Here is a 15,628-nt window from a genome sequence, read left to right as displayed (position 1 = left end):
ACAAAAACTTCTGAAGATAATGCAGCAGCTAAGGACATATGTTCAACAAAATCATTGAAATTTGAAGACAAAAGGTGTTTCTAAACAGATGTCCCTAAACAACTGACTTATTTTAAACACAGGAATTAAATAATATTATCATTTACACGTTAAATTATTTATAATAGAGATTTTTTGCTGGAGTTTTCAGAAGATTTTGCACCTGTAAGTTAAACAGTAGAAAACTGTTTCCTGTAGAGAAGTTGTGTCTCTAAAATGATTTTAACAATGGTGTTGGACAGAACATAACCTATATCCACCCAGTTTGCCTGTTGCTCTCATACATTCTGTTCCAATCAGACAAGTGAGGAAGTTACCCTTTCCTCACCTTTAAAGTGGGCTGTTAATAGATCACAAAGAGGTTGTTTAACATTTGTGATTGGATGCATTTGGGTTTTGCAGAAAATAAGGTGTTTGAAGAACAATGCAGAAAGATGGATGACAGTACTAATATTTGAACTCAGCCAGGCCTCAGAGTTATTTAGCATCACTAAGAAACATTTGTCACAGACCTTGACCTGGTTTACATGGCCCTCCCATGCCTGGTGTTGCAACTTGTGTGGACTACAGTATTCCCCTTGGGCCAAGCCACACTTGGTGGAGAGCCTCTCTGATGGTGATCACTGTCTGAGACTCCACAATCTGTCAAGGCTGCAGTCAGAAGGCCCTTTCCGTGGACAGATTTTAAAACATTCTTTTTTTCTCATGCACCCAAACATTTCCTTTGGCTTCCCCTACTTAACAGTGTGTGGTGTTTCATGTCGAATTTCTTCTACAGTGTGATATGTTGCACTACAGAGAATCATTGTTTCCTACAATCTATGAAAAAATAATTTTTTGTTAAGATAATCTTAGTATCTAGTGTAGGGATACAGACAATCAAGATGATCCAAATGGACAAGAAAATGATATTTTGGGACCACATTGAGCACTGTTGGGCCTTGTATGTGCCCAGGAAATGGATGACAAGTGGACAATAGCTGCTCTCTTAAATAAAAAGTGCCTATTTCAGCTATTCATTTGGAAGGTTCACCATGTCTGACCAGAAAGTCAGATAAGTGATTTAAAATACAAAAATACTGTGTGTGCTTAGAAAAGGAAGTCCTCTTTCTAAAACAGGAAACAATGCCTCAGGATTCTGAGCATGGTTTTCAGTGTGAATCCACATGGATTTAGATACAATTGTGTCACCCACAAGAGCTGTGAGAGCCACCTCAAAGACCTTATAAGATGATGCATAGGTGATTGCACAGCTCCTACCCGCCAGCTCTGTAGCATTTTCAATTTGCCATACAAATAGTATTGTGTGTTTCTGTGGAACTGCATTCAGAATAAGACAAAGTTGTGTGGGGTGATTTTTTTTTTTTTAATGTTGACTTGTGATTTGAGATGTTCCAAATAAGGGCATTTAAAAGTTTTGCAAAATTCTTTCTAGCACGTCCTTAACTTTTGATGTTTCCCTCCATACAAATCTTTATTTGCTTACCCATTCAGATCAGGACTCTCACAATCCTCTATTGGATTAACAGAGAATCCTACACAATCAGCTATAGGCCAAACCTCAGAAAAGGTTGCCTGTGCTTGTGACAGCAAAATAAACTATTGCAGAGAGCTGATGACAAGCAGTCCAAATGAGATCCAACTGGTCTGATGACAAAGTAGTCCTCAATGGCTTTCAGGAGATGGGTTTTTGTAACTCTCTGATGACTCTACAAAGAAATAAACACCACAGTCAGTCGAACAGAGGTATAATATGCCTAACACACTGCTGGCATACAACTCATTCAGTAATGTAAAAAGTGGCCATACATCTTTATGTTACAAACATTTCCTACCTACATTTATACAGATATAAAACTGTTAGCAAAATGGAAGCTATTTGAGGCTCGTAAAAGAAAGCAGACCATATTATCTGGATTATTTCCATTTTGGACATATTTTTTTACTTAGTCTAGTATGAATGGTTTATATTAAAACATTTGAATATTGAAAGAAGTTTTGGGTTACAGACTGATAGTAGTTCCATAAAAACAAATTATTTTTCCATTTCTACAAAATTTAATTAAATATATGAAAATAAATATGTTGTGTAATATTATTCTTCCTTGCCTTCAAAAATAAGGCAGGACCCTGGTAATCTGCTATGGATATATTTCTTTTTGTGGCTGTGTGGCTGGTACCCCTTTGTGAATTACTTCTCCATATCTTCTCTCTGCTTCTCCCCTCTTTTCTCTGCTAATTTCAACTTAAAATATTTTCCAGTCTATTGGAACTTGGGAAGGGACACCAGGGTATTTAGTAATTTCTAATCAATTAATAGATTTAAAATTTGTAACAGTAAAGCATGTAAATCAATTATTAGAGCAAAATTACACTACAAGATACATCTAAATATCAAGGTCTGCCTTAGAGTGTGACAGGCAGATGCACAATCTCAAGTTTTGGTCATGCTCCTTCCCAGCAGACCTGAGACTTTGTACCTAAACCATTGACATTAACTGTAATCTCTCTCTTAGTTTGACTGAAAAGGGAATGCAAGATCCCGGACTCACAACCAGTGTTTGGCATTGTCTCAGATACTTCCTATCTGTGCTTAGTTAAGATGAATCTGGATATCTCAGTACAACCTGAGACCCAGCAGCCTGAGACAAATTCATGAGTGGAAGGAAATTTGCAGCCTCTCATACAGTGTTCCTCCTCAGACCCCAGGTCACGCCATTTACTTCAGTATGTTCTGTCATAAGGGAAAAGCATCAGAGTAATTTCTCTCTTCACTGTTCTTTTAGAAACATTGTCTTCAGCCATGCCATGTTCCCAGATGTCCCTTCACCTTTGCTCTTTCCTGGCTGAGTAAGATGTTCATAATATTGCGTCACTTGCCCTTCCATCATCTGGCTTTTTGAACTACAGCATCTTCATCTCCTCTTTCACCAGCTGTCTCCAAACAGTCACTGGAGGTTTTTTGCATTGCTTTTATCAATAGTGCACCTCAAGAAAAAGAATCACTCTTTCCTTGTTATAAAATGACACCAATAGAAGAATTGTCTCATTCCTGTCTTCCTTCATTTCATCCTGTTTTTTACACACCAGTGGCAAAACACCAGCCAGCATCTCCTACCTCTGGTGTAATTACTAGGATTCAGACAACTCAAGCTCTACTTTCTGCTCAACACACAGCTCAGTGTCATTTGAACATTTCGCACACACAGCATCAGGATTTTGTGTGCCTTCCATTCCCCATACATATAGCTTCTCTCCTTCTCCCTTCTCTCCTGCTTCAGTGTGAATGCTGACATTTCTTCCTAATTGACTTTTCTGGATTCTCTTTTCAATTTTGCCTGCAGCTTTCCTTCCATGAAGCTCTTTATATGTGAACTCTGTCTGCCTCCCTGTCTTTCTATCAGAGCATTCACAACATGCTTCTTATCTCTGAGGTCAGATTTCTCTCCCTGGTTTTACTAATGTTCATTGATTCTTCCAGAATATTCCTGTCAGGTCATACAAGAGGACACGAGAAGGTCAACAACATTTGCATCTATTTAAAGACCCATGGGCAAATATCTTAGTACTATTGTAACTCTTTACTAGATTGAAATCTTACAGCATAGATCTCTGAATTGTCATGAACCCACTTACAGACTAGTTGGCATTGATTTTTCTGTCTGATATTGAATTCAATTTTGTATTTTTTAATTTTTTTTTTTTTTAGGAAAGTATTATTATAGTCAGGCTGCTATGTAACGTCACTGGACTAAATAAAATGTTAATTTTCCGTATTCATCCAGATGTAAAATACACCAGGGTACTTTTCTCATGGAGTGCCCAAAAATGTCTGACAATACACTTCAACTTTGAGTGAATTTAAATAAGCCAGTAAGTCTAGAAGATAGATACAGGAGTGAAGAAAACCCAGAGAGAGGAAATAAACAAATTGAATGAGTTGGTTTTGCAGGACTGATTTTGCTTCAATGTAATGCTCTGAAGATAGCAGTAGAAAAAGAGGTACACTACAGTTAAACGAACAGATGTGTGCACCAACAACATGTTCATAAAATAAGTCATAGACTTTTTACATACATGTCTGCTAAAGGAATAAGAATAGAAAATAACATCTTTCCCATCCAGGAAAGGGTAGACTATTCAAATCATATGGAACGGCTGGTCTTTAGCTCTTCTTCTTTATTAGAAGAGCTAGGAGTAGAAATGGAAAAGTTCAATTTATCATCAGTGGTAAGATTACCAATCAGCTGTGGTTTTTACAGGCTTAATAAGTGATATGGTATTGTTATTAACTTTAGTCTAGTTATTTTAAATTATGTGTAAGTGGTGTTGCAATTTTACTTGTGATGACCTTTAAAAGGAAAATACAGGAAATTTGATAAAATAAATGCTTGCTACGTAAACACATTATTATTCTGTCTGATTTGAATAACTAATAAATCTCAGTACCTTTTTAGAAAAAGTCCAGTTTTATGTTTGTCAGCCTTTAACCACACTGAAACTTCACATACAAATGGTATGAATCATGAGACAGAAATGGAAGATGGATGTTACCTTCTGTGTGCTGTGTAAAGATATTATCACCCTCCTCTAAGAAGATTTATGGAACCATCTAATGAGAAACACTGTTTAAAGGACAGACAATACTGTGACGAAAACCAGTCTCTCAGAGTTTCCACACTTTGGAACTCTCCTTCGGGAAAAGTACTACCCAGCCATTCATACCCATAATAACATATGACAGAACTCTAGAAACACTGGGGTACCATGAATATCTTGTGAAACGGGATCACTAAAGGCACCGTGTAGCTATGCAACAAGCAGAACATGCTACCAACATTAACATTTTCCTAGTAAAACCAACATCAACAATAGGCATTCTTCCATCATCAGCACTTTGCAAATCTTTGGAAAGGAATAAAATCTCCAAGCATATTATAACTGGTAGGTACTTTGTAAGCAGTAAGAATTTTCAAGCCAAATGAAACATAACAATCTCTGAGAAAGACCTTTTTGACACAATCAGTAAGGCTGTAGGTGATATTCATCTTTCCACATATTAGCAATTCAAACACAGCATATCTCATTTGAGCTACTAGTCTAGACTAACTACAAAGGTACATCCAAAGTGCAATTTGTTATATCCTGAAATCATCACTAAAATGACTGCCCTCTTCATCTTTCTCTCTCTCAGGAGGCAAGCCAATTCATGCATTCTAAAAGCCTGACTTTTTGAAATAAAAGCCAGGTGATAGTAATTCCAAACATTGTACAAAGTCTGTCACGGGTCACTCTAGGCATAATGGAAAGTATAAGCAAGTAGCATGAATGTTAGAATCAGAAAACTAATGATCTTCTTTTGCATGGTGTCTGGCATAAACTAGCCACAGGAGTTCCTGCAAAAAGCTTGGCCTCCAAAATAATTGTGGATTTTATATAAAAACTGTTGATAAATGTACCTTTCCTGTATATCACACCACTGATGGTTACAGCAGTATCCCTTACCAAGAGATATTCTGTTCATCCCGCTGGGTTTGACTGACACTTTTACCACTGTGAATAAGACAATGAATGGCATTGAAATCACTACAGACACATCAAGATTAATTAAACAAACTAACAAACCCAAAACATAGGAAAAGCAGATCAGACTAAAGTTTTTGCCTATATTACAGAATTTATTCCATTTGTTTCACCAGCTTTGTTCCTCATTCCCTTTTCTATATTTTGGCCTACTTTTCTTAGACTTACTAGCCTGGCTATGGTGTGTGTTACATACACAGCATTCTGTGGATATAATACACAGAATGTGTGTCTGCACATGTGCTTATGTATTTGTGTATTTCTCTCTCACTGACTGTGGCCATCCTTCAAAGCTTTTGAAGCCATTATCCCACTTAATTAAGCCACATGGCAGAGCGGAGTTACTTTCAGAGATGTAAAGTGTTTATGAGCTTCATGAAAACAGATAGCCAGAATGAGAAAATAGCTCCTATCAGTGTCCCTGGAAAGCTTGTGGCATGAGTCACTAACTTATTAGACACTTGGGAATCTAACCACAAAACGCTTCTCAGTAAGAAAGTGTATTTCAGTAGCTTCACTGTTCATTGCCCTACTAGGAATAAAGTCTACCACTCGCTGTTAAACTTCTCCTGAACTGCTGTGGAAATGCCTAAGTGACTACAGATGCACAACCTCATTTACAAAAAACATACTGCAGAGTAACCTATGATCTTCTGAGAAGCCAGCCAGGTAGGGGGTCAGACTGGCTATTCAGAAAGGTCTTCTTGAGCCAGCACCCACAACATCAGACTGAAAGCTCAGAGTACAGTCTGTATAAATATCTTTTCCAGCGTAGACCAGACTGTCATGTAGGCAAGAAGCATATCTTCATTTTCCATGTAAAATAAAACTATTGTCCTGTATATAGACAGGTTAGATAATAGCAGTGTTAATGTCATGGCCTGTTTTGAAATTAATTCAGATCACCAGATGTACACAGTACAATCTCAACACATTTCAAACTAGTTCTCCGCAACCCAATCATTTTGCAGTTCAAGACTTTTTTTCCTTTAAAAGCACAGGAACAAACTGCAAATAATGGAGCAAAAGACCGACTTATACTGCCATGCTCCAGTGCTGTGGAAGAGATTCAAAACATTACCACCTTGGTCTATCCCTCTGCAATTGTGCTTTATTCCTCCCAGCCCAGGGAAATTAAGTGGCATATGAATATGAACAGCAGGAAGAAGCAGATGTGTTAGAAGATATCTGGCTATTCTCCACTCCAGCCTCTTTGTCATGACACTGTTTCTGCCTGTGGCTTTTCTATGTGAAAGGATAAAAACTCATAAAACAAAAAGGAGAAGAAAATAAATGAAGAAGAAAAAAAGAGGAAAAAAATAGAAGAAAAAAAAAAGAAAGGGGGGAAAGAGCACCATCTTGGTTTAACTAATATTTCCTTTCCTACTTGTTTTATATTACAGAACCAAGTGTGCTAGCACTAAAACACCACATCGTCCTTTCAGTATGAGTTAGAACAGCTGAGCAACAGCATAAGTGCCCTTGAACAAGCTGAAATTTTCCAATGTATCACAATTACAGAAACACCTGTGCCAAACAGCTTTCTTCTGATCCTCTATAAAAGTTCACAAAGCCCTCAAACTTTCTCATTTCATACAGGTCTGTACTGCCTCGAAGTCAGCTCCATGCATCTCAATATGGGACACTGCAGCATTGTTTCTTTTCATTGTGCCTCAAAACATTAAATAAAGGGTATATGCAGGTGCAGAAGTCGACTTGGGACTCTGTTACTTGACAATAACGTACAGGACACACCACAATAATACTCATTTTTTCAATAAATCATTTCCACAAACAAAATTCTTCTCAAAAAAATTAAAAGCACAAATATTGTGACATGAAGTGCTATCTGTGCTATACTGTATTCTTGATCTCTGCAGATCAACTATCCCACAAGAACATGTGAGCTGTTATGCACCATTTGGGGGCTGGTGAGGGTAGTTTTAAATCACATCTGTACGTAGTGACAAAAGCTTCAGGACTGAATGCATTTGGCTTTGTTGTTGTTTTACAAACACAATACTATGGTTGCATTAGCTTTAGGAACTGCTGGATTGAGTCTATTAAATTATTAACATTTATACTACCCAAAATGTCTGTTTAAAAACGGCCAGAAGAAAGTCACACTTAGCAATCAGCGTGGAAAGTGTGGCTGATGATCCCCCAGGCAAAGATCCAGGAAAGGGAGAGGGAACCAGAAGTCAGTTACCAAGCCCAAGTGTTTGGTTCATGCAGAATGGCAGTCTGTAGATAAGCTTGTCTTTTGAAAGATGAGGAGTATGTAGTAATTACACAGCCTCCCAAGTCTTGGCTCTTTATAGCCATTCCTAGTTATCGAAACTTTTCCATGTCCAAAAAATGCAGGAAAAAAAGTTTAATAATAATTTAATAATAAATACTGTTCTTAATAATAACAATATCCATTAGAATAATAAAATACTCATTAAAAAGGCACCACTTTTGCAGTCTTAGAGAGGGGGAGCCTTCCACCATTCCCATTAACATAGCCCATTGTGGAAAACATGAGGTTTTTTGCAGAGCATGAGCAGATAATAAATAAAATTACTACACTAATTCAGGAAGCAATACACAATGGCAAGCATAATTTGAACCACTTCTGCATTGCTCATACACTCAAGAAAAACAGCTAGATGTCATTGTGTACAGCTCAGGGGAAACATCTGTTCCAACTGCCTTGGTCAGCAAGTAATAAGGAATATTACTGAAAATATCTGAATGCTTTTATGCAAATAAGTCGTATGTTTTCATGGTGCATATTATGTTTTGTTCTGATTACTCCACCTAATGAAGCATTTAACAGAAATAGAAAGTGGCTGGAGACAACTGATAAGAATGTTCAGCCATGAGAAGGATTCTATACCCTTAAAATGTTAGGATTATTTAGCCTGGAAATAAATAAAACCAGCAGTCACAGTGCAAGCATACACCATAAAATAAAATGGTATTAAGGGTGTAAATTGAATACTCCTATTTGCTTGCATTTTCTGCCACTTTTCTTACCCTTCAACTGTCTGGTCTATTTAGATTGTTGCGATATGACAATTAGAAGATATCTATTACTCTAAATTTGAACCCTGGCTGCCATAATGAGGCTCACAGATGGTCACTAGGCAATTTCATAACAAAGAAAAATAATCTTATTTACCCTTTGTCCTCATAAAACAACAAGGAGACCATTAAATTTAAAAGGCAACTCATTTTAAAAGGAAATACTCCTATAACATAGCCCTAAGTGTGGCTCACCCAGCTCTGCTGCAGCCCAGCCTCATGCCAGTGTCAAACATCACTCCGACAGCAACATCAGCTGGCAAGGAGGACAACACTCTGGTCTTTGGAAGGGACCCTTTCCCTTGCCACTGGAGCTCTTGGGACACTGCAATCCCTGATGGCTGGTGAAGAAAGTGAGGCCAAAGATCCCCCTGTTTCCCCCTTCCATCAGCACCACCCTGCCTTGGCACACAGACACACTGGGCAGCTCACAGTGACAAACAAGCATCATCGAAGCATGGCGCTCCCAATGTTTCCAACTGATACTCCAAACATTTGTGCCATACATCACAGCTTTCTCCACACTCTTTTCTGGAAAATCCAGTGCTGGAAATGATCAGAGATAAGAATCTAAATGGCACTGGTCCCAGATTACATGTTCCTAATTCACATTTCCATCAAAATAGGAGTTATTTTTAGGAGTGATGAAAAGACCTGCTTATTTAAGTGTTAAACTCATTACTACAAGGTAAAAAATAAGGCAAAGTATTTAGGAGAATTCAAAAGGCTTAGACTCTGTGACTTAGAAGGCTTAGACTCAAGTCAAAATTGCTTAGACTCAAGTCAAAATTGCCACAGTTACATATGGCAGACAGACTCCTCTCTGTAAGAGCGAGAGCATCAGTGCATAGCTCAGACACAAGGCTGACCACTGAATCACTACCTCAATTGACAATCTTCTCTGTGGTCACATTATTCCCCATTTGTCTGCTCTGGGGCTTCTTGATCCTTTTTAGAAGCTTCTGGTAGAGTTGATCTTTGTCAGAGGTATTTTGCTGCAGGCACCAAACCAGTCAGAATCATAATTTCTGTGTCCCAGTCAAAGAACTGATTTCTTTCCCCTTCTTTTAACCTTTATCTTCATGTGTATGAGAGACAGAGAGAGGAACAAAAAAAAAAATGCTACCTTTTATGCTTTTACATATTGAAACAGGACTATTAGAAGCAGAACATCTGAGATAGGAATCTTAATGGTGGCAGATATCACATATAATCTTCCAGCTATAATATTTATGGTTCCAGTTTTAGTTTCAGTGGATAGAAAATTTATTCCAGCATCACAAGTTTGCTTCCATTAGCTGTCTATTGCAAGCACTGGCACATACTTTTAGTGTGGATATTGTGGACACAGTCTGTGAATACCTGTTGGCACCAGTTTCCCTGCAGCCACGGAAACACCTGCCTGCAAGTTAATTTATAATCTGCACCTATGGCCATGGGCCACGGGCCACTTACAAGTTTATTGGAAAAGGTCTTGTCAAACAATATAGGAAAGACTCTGTTCTTTCTCTTCCTGTTCCACATGACATAAGTTTGGCATTAACAAGTCACATTTTTATGTCTAGCTTTATAGATTGTTAATAATACATAAAGATATTTGATATGTAAGATCATGGGTCAAATATTTCTCACTCTACTCACATGAATAGTCCCACAAACTTTATTTATACAACTAGTCTGAGGAAGACAGTCATGTTTTACCTACCCTGTAAAATTATTCTGCGGTGTTTTGAAGTGGCTCTCACCATTACTTAAGGGTATTCTCATTAACTTTGAAGCACAATGCATGTTGCTCTCTTGAGTTCCTCAGATGAAATCCTGTATGATAAAGCAGAGTTGTTCATACATAAAAAGAAATCTGATAATGCAGTCAGATGCCCTGGTTCTTCTCAAATATGATTCAGTACAGGAAAATATCACATCCCTTCCACTATTTCTGGGTTTAATATATTCCATGTCGCTCTACATAAAAAGGATTATGAAAATCCATTCAACCACTATTTCCTTGACTTTTTTTTCCTTTAGCTTATTAATGACTGTGGAGAACAAGTCTGTAAATGAGTCACTGCTTTTTGACTCTAGTGTAGTCAGCTGGCATACTGTGTCTTGGCCCTGTACTAGACCTAGGTGGTTTGTTTTTGGATAATTATCATGTAAGTAATCAGGAAGTGGAGTCTCCTAGGATGTTTATAAATATCACGAAGAGTCATTATTAAAAGTATCAGATAGATGACACAGGATGGTCTGGAAAGCACAGAGAACTTCAGGTTATAGTAGTTTTTCTCCACTAACTTGCGTAGGAAAGAAAAGTATGCTGTAAAATACAGCGCAACGTAAACAACTCATTTCAATTCAAATCTGGATCCAAGCTGGAAGGTTAGTATTTAGCACTGAGCCCATTTCAACACAGAATCAGCAGTAGAAAGTTTCCACAGCATTTGCAATTTTATTGGAAATCAGCAGATGGTGCTTCCACTAGGCCCTTTACAAGTTCTGCTTAATGAAATATATAGGTGGCTAGGTAATGTTGAAATTTTAATTATACCTGTCATGCTTGGCTCTGCATTGCATCTGTAAAGTCTGTTCATTGACCAGTTTCTTGCATTTTTTTAATTGCTGAATTACCTGTAAAATGGGTGATTTACGCCGGAAGTTTCACTGTTACACCTCTACAGATGACAGCATAGGTAACTCCAAGCCTGTCATTCTACATCCCTGAATGATAAGAAGAAATTGCACAGCTACTTTGCAAGGATTCCTTGAAATCTAAAAATACTGACATAAGTTAGACTGAGAAGAAAAACCCTGAACAACCTTGGCATGAGTGTCTCACTGGGAGAGGGAAAAGAGCTGTGGGCATCAGCAGCTTGGGACAGAAAAAAACCAGTGTTTTCAGTACTAGCACTGATGTGTTCAGGAGTAAAAGCACCAACAGCAGACCTGCAGCTGCTGGTACAGCCACAGTCTATCTTGACTTCAGGGTCAAAAGGAAAAGCTACTCCATGCCCCCATTTACTTTGTCTGGACCCTCACCTACACAGATACTAATACTTCTCCACTTCTGTTCTGCCCCACTGTTGACAAGCAGCTGAGGAAAACAGTCACAAGGCAAAAGCTGTTTGTGCAGTCTTTCAACATGCACCACCAGAACAGGATGGCACTGGGATATGACAGCACATTCCCCCTCTCCCCAGAGGCAGGCTCCCTTTCCAGCACCAGCGCAGCACAGGCGCATCCTCCCTCATCTGGGTTATCAGACAGACAATCCAAGTGTCAGGGATTGTGTTTCCCCTGCAGCTACCTGGTGCACATTCTGTACTAGACAGCAGCGCTTCAAGATAGCTCAGGACTAAATATTTAATTCAAAATTATACCCTGATTATGACATGAAGGTATATTATCATTACTGTACATTTCCAGTGACCTAAAAGAAAACAAATTAGATTAGTTTCTTAGAATGCCACAAGAGAGACCAGTAGGGATTTTCCAACTGCTATGTTCTATTTTAACCCCAAATCCATCTGTCTTCTTTGCAAATTGACATTATGTATACAATGTTAGTCCATTTATATCCAACACCTTATTGCTTAGCAGAGGATTCCTGAAGGTTTTCTTGCAAAATACTTAACTGCCTGAGGCCTGGGAGAAATAAAACCCCTTTCTTTGTTTCCCAACTCTTCATAATAGGATGAATAAACCGTTTAACTCTGGTAGTAGCTAACATACCCAGTCAGAGGTAACAATTATTTCCTGAAAAAAACTGATCTTTGCACATCAAATTCAGCTTTTCTTAGAGAAGATACCTGGGGAAAGGAAGGCACTCCAAGAACAATAAAAGGTGTCATCATAGTGTGAAAGTGTGATTCAGCAAAATTCCTGGAGAAGAGAATCAAAAGAAGTACCTACTGACAACCTGAACTGTCATTAAAATGCCCCACCACCCATCTCCCTGAAAAAATCCTCTAGAATTCCCATTCTTCCTTTCTCTTGCGATCTCTGCACGTGATTTTTATTTGCTTATTTATGAGGAATTCAGTTGAATGAAAGTTTGCTATGTTTTGCTGTCTCCACAAAAGGAAAATGGCCACCAAATCTCAGAAACCAACAGCAAAGAAGGCTGTTGATGAAATGAGGCTTCATGAGGGAATCCAGACCAACCATCTGCTGTGTGGCACAAGTTAGCTGGGCTGAGGCAGGACATGGGAGCAGACAGCGCATGATAGACCTCAGCCCCTGGGATTCCCATGAACTTGATGGGAACACTTACCTAAACAGAAACAGCAGAACTGGACAGCTGCATGTTAAGCATATTTCTGCAAAGACTTTCAGTGTGCCAGAGCTCAAATGCTATCAGAGTGGTCTCAGGGGATAGCATCCCTGGTGGCACACCACTCAGGGAATGCTGGAGACATTTCCACAAGTGGCTGAAATCCCAACCAGTTCCACTAGAGGGTTATGCAGAAAGGACAAGCCTAAGCAGCAGCAGAAATAGGCAGTGTGCTTCGCCTCAGTGCAGTGCTAATTGTCCTTGTCCAAATACAGGGGTACAGCCTCTCATTTACACCATTATTTTTTCTTGCAGGAGCAATTTAAGAAGCATAAAACCCCTAAATGTTATCCTTTTCTCTGTCTGTGTCTCTTAGCCTTCAAAACTCCTCCTACAAACATTTCTCAGCCTGAATTTGTTGCCTATGGAACACAAAAATTTGTCTGATTCTAAGATATTAAAACAAAAGGAAGTGCTAAATGATGTCTCTTCTCCTCTGACAAATAAAAGAACCATGTAAGATAAAATATATTTACATCATAAAAAAGAAATTATTGGAGAAATGCATGACCTAAACATCAGGCCATGTATAAGAGCCATGCAACTGAGAAAGTGATGTGTCCTGGTCTAGTAATACACATCACCTCTGCATGTGCATCTTGTCTGAACAGGAATGCTCAAAAAAGAGAGGTTAGGTTTGAAGATAATCTTGTTTCTGCATCTAAAAGAACATTGCTGTAATTGAATCACAAACATTCACTTTAAACAAAACATTAAAACTAGAAAGACAAAAAAATAATTGCAAATAAATCCCTACTATTTAGCTTCTCTCCCCACATCCAGGCATAATTTATCTGTTATCATTCATCTGTGTGTCAAGTTGTTACCTGTTTTTTAATTTGGAGTTGAAACTTGTCCAGAATTTAATCTCCTTTTTCTGTGACAATAATATGATTTTAATTCTGTGATTATCCAAGTACATTTTGGATATTTTTTTAAATAATAAGTTCAATTATAATCAACACTCTCATATTGTACTCTTACTACAATATCCTAGAATAAGACAAGAATTACCTGCTAATGTCCTGCTACAGGATAAAAACAAAGTTTTTAGGAGGGTTAAAGAAGATCTTAAAAATTATGTGTATCTTTAAACAAGATAGGATAAAAATAGTATATTTATTTCATTTTTAAGTGGTTCCAGACACTGCAAGTTACACTGTTTGTATGCTGTTATTTTCCTCAAAAGAGTCAGTTACTTCACTTGCACTATTAAATTTTGGGATATTGTGGTTTGAGCCAAATAGCATACAGAGTCTGATGCTTAAATTACTCGCTCACTGTCTAGATTTGTTATGTCTTCATCTTTGAGATACTTCAGAATGAATTCTTTCAAGGATTTGTGTTTTACTAGTAGTGGGTTACTAAAGCATGCTTCAAAATTTTGTGGCTAAAGCACTGACTGGGCTGTAGACCTTCTTTCCACTTAACGAATGTGAAATCGGGTTTGACTTAGGTCTTCTAAAGAATGCTTTTCTTTATTCTCTTTCCCTTTTATTTTATCAATAGGTAAACTACACACACATCAAAGACATCTAAGAAGAACCAGGCTATTGGAATTCATTCTTAGTCCTCAAGAGGTCTCTCTTATTTTGTGAATTCTTTGCAGTTATAAGTTGTTTTGGAGTAGTGAACATTGTTTTAAAATAATAAGTTTTCAAATTTTCAATTGTTCCTCAAAACCTCCCTTACTCTGTGTTTGCGGCTAAGAACTCTTTTATTTTTTTTTCTCTGCCAAAATACCATGAATACCAAAGGAAATCTAATAGCACAAGTTTGGTCTGATTTTTTACTTTACAGAACTCTCTAGAGGTTCTAATTATTCCATTATTTACCCCTATGTCCTACATAAGTGTCTTTCTCTAACAATCACATTTCCCCAAAGTAGGCTACTTTTGCTATTGTGTTTTCACATCTCTTAGAGACAGCAGAGTCCCATATCATGCAAGCCTAAATTTCCTGGTTGGAAAATCTTGTGTTTCTGTCAAGGACATAGACGTTCTCAAAATGCTAGATACTGGAATTCAGATCTTACCAGAATCTCCACTTTCATTTAAAAAAAAATTAATTGAAAAATTACGTTATTCTGCAAAAAACTTGAAAATCTGATCGCCATCTCAGAAACCAGACAGTAGGAAAGAAAGATAAATGAATTAAAAACTACTTGTTTAGGGTGATTTGTTTGAGTCAAGGCTTGTGGCACAAGTACATTCAGAACACTTGACCTTGGCAATACTACTAGCTCACTGAGGTGAGGCACCATGACATACAAACTCATGAGAACCTCTGGTCAGGGGTGTGAGTCCTAAGGCATCCTTGAGTTAACCATTACTGTCATCATTACAGAGGAGCAGGGACCTGCCAAACCTCACAGATTTGCTGCTTATGACTCTACATAGTGAATAGCACTATTTTAACATTCAGGCTAGAAGGCATTTGGGTGTTCTGACAGATCAATTTTGTGACTTTTCCCAATTGTAGACACAATCTTCCTTATATGCAAACCTGGAAAGAATACTATCCCGCCTTTTCACCATCATCACCGCAGAATTTTTTTTGGGTACTATGAAGGATGCTCAGAAACTTCCATGAGCTCTGCAGGATATGGTT

General features: G+C 38.0%; 1 long non-coding RNA gene across 1 annotated transcript; it reads right to left on the bottom strand.

Moving 5' to 3' along the window:
* Nucleotides 1-5,433: 5,433 nt before the first annotated feature.
* LOC146425001 (uncharacterized) lies at nucleotides 5,434-11,698 on the bottom strand. Its single transcript, XR_014847067.1, has 3 exons — nucleotides 11,317-11,698; nucleotides 10,437-10,509; nucleotides 5,434-5,592 (listed from the first exon to the last, which is right to left on the bottom strand). It is a non-coding gene; the product is annotated as an uncharacterized LOC146425001 (long non-coding RNA).
* Between the last annotated feature and the right edge of the window lie 3,930 nt (nucleotides 11,699-15,628).

This window comes from Lichenostomus cassidix, chromosome Z, assembly GCF_008360975.1.
Source record: "Lichenostomus cassidix isolate B80296 chromosome Z, HeHo_3.0, whole genome shotgun sequence".
Lineage (NCBI taxonomy): Eukaryota > Metazoa > Chordata > Aves > Passeriformes > Meliphagidae > Lichenostomus > Lichenostomus cassidix.
The sequence above is the reverse complement of the archived record's forward strand: the minus strand, read 5'-3'. Positions and strand labels throughout refer to the sequence as shown.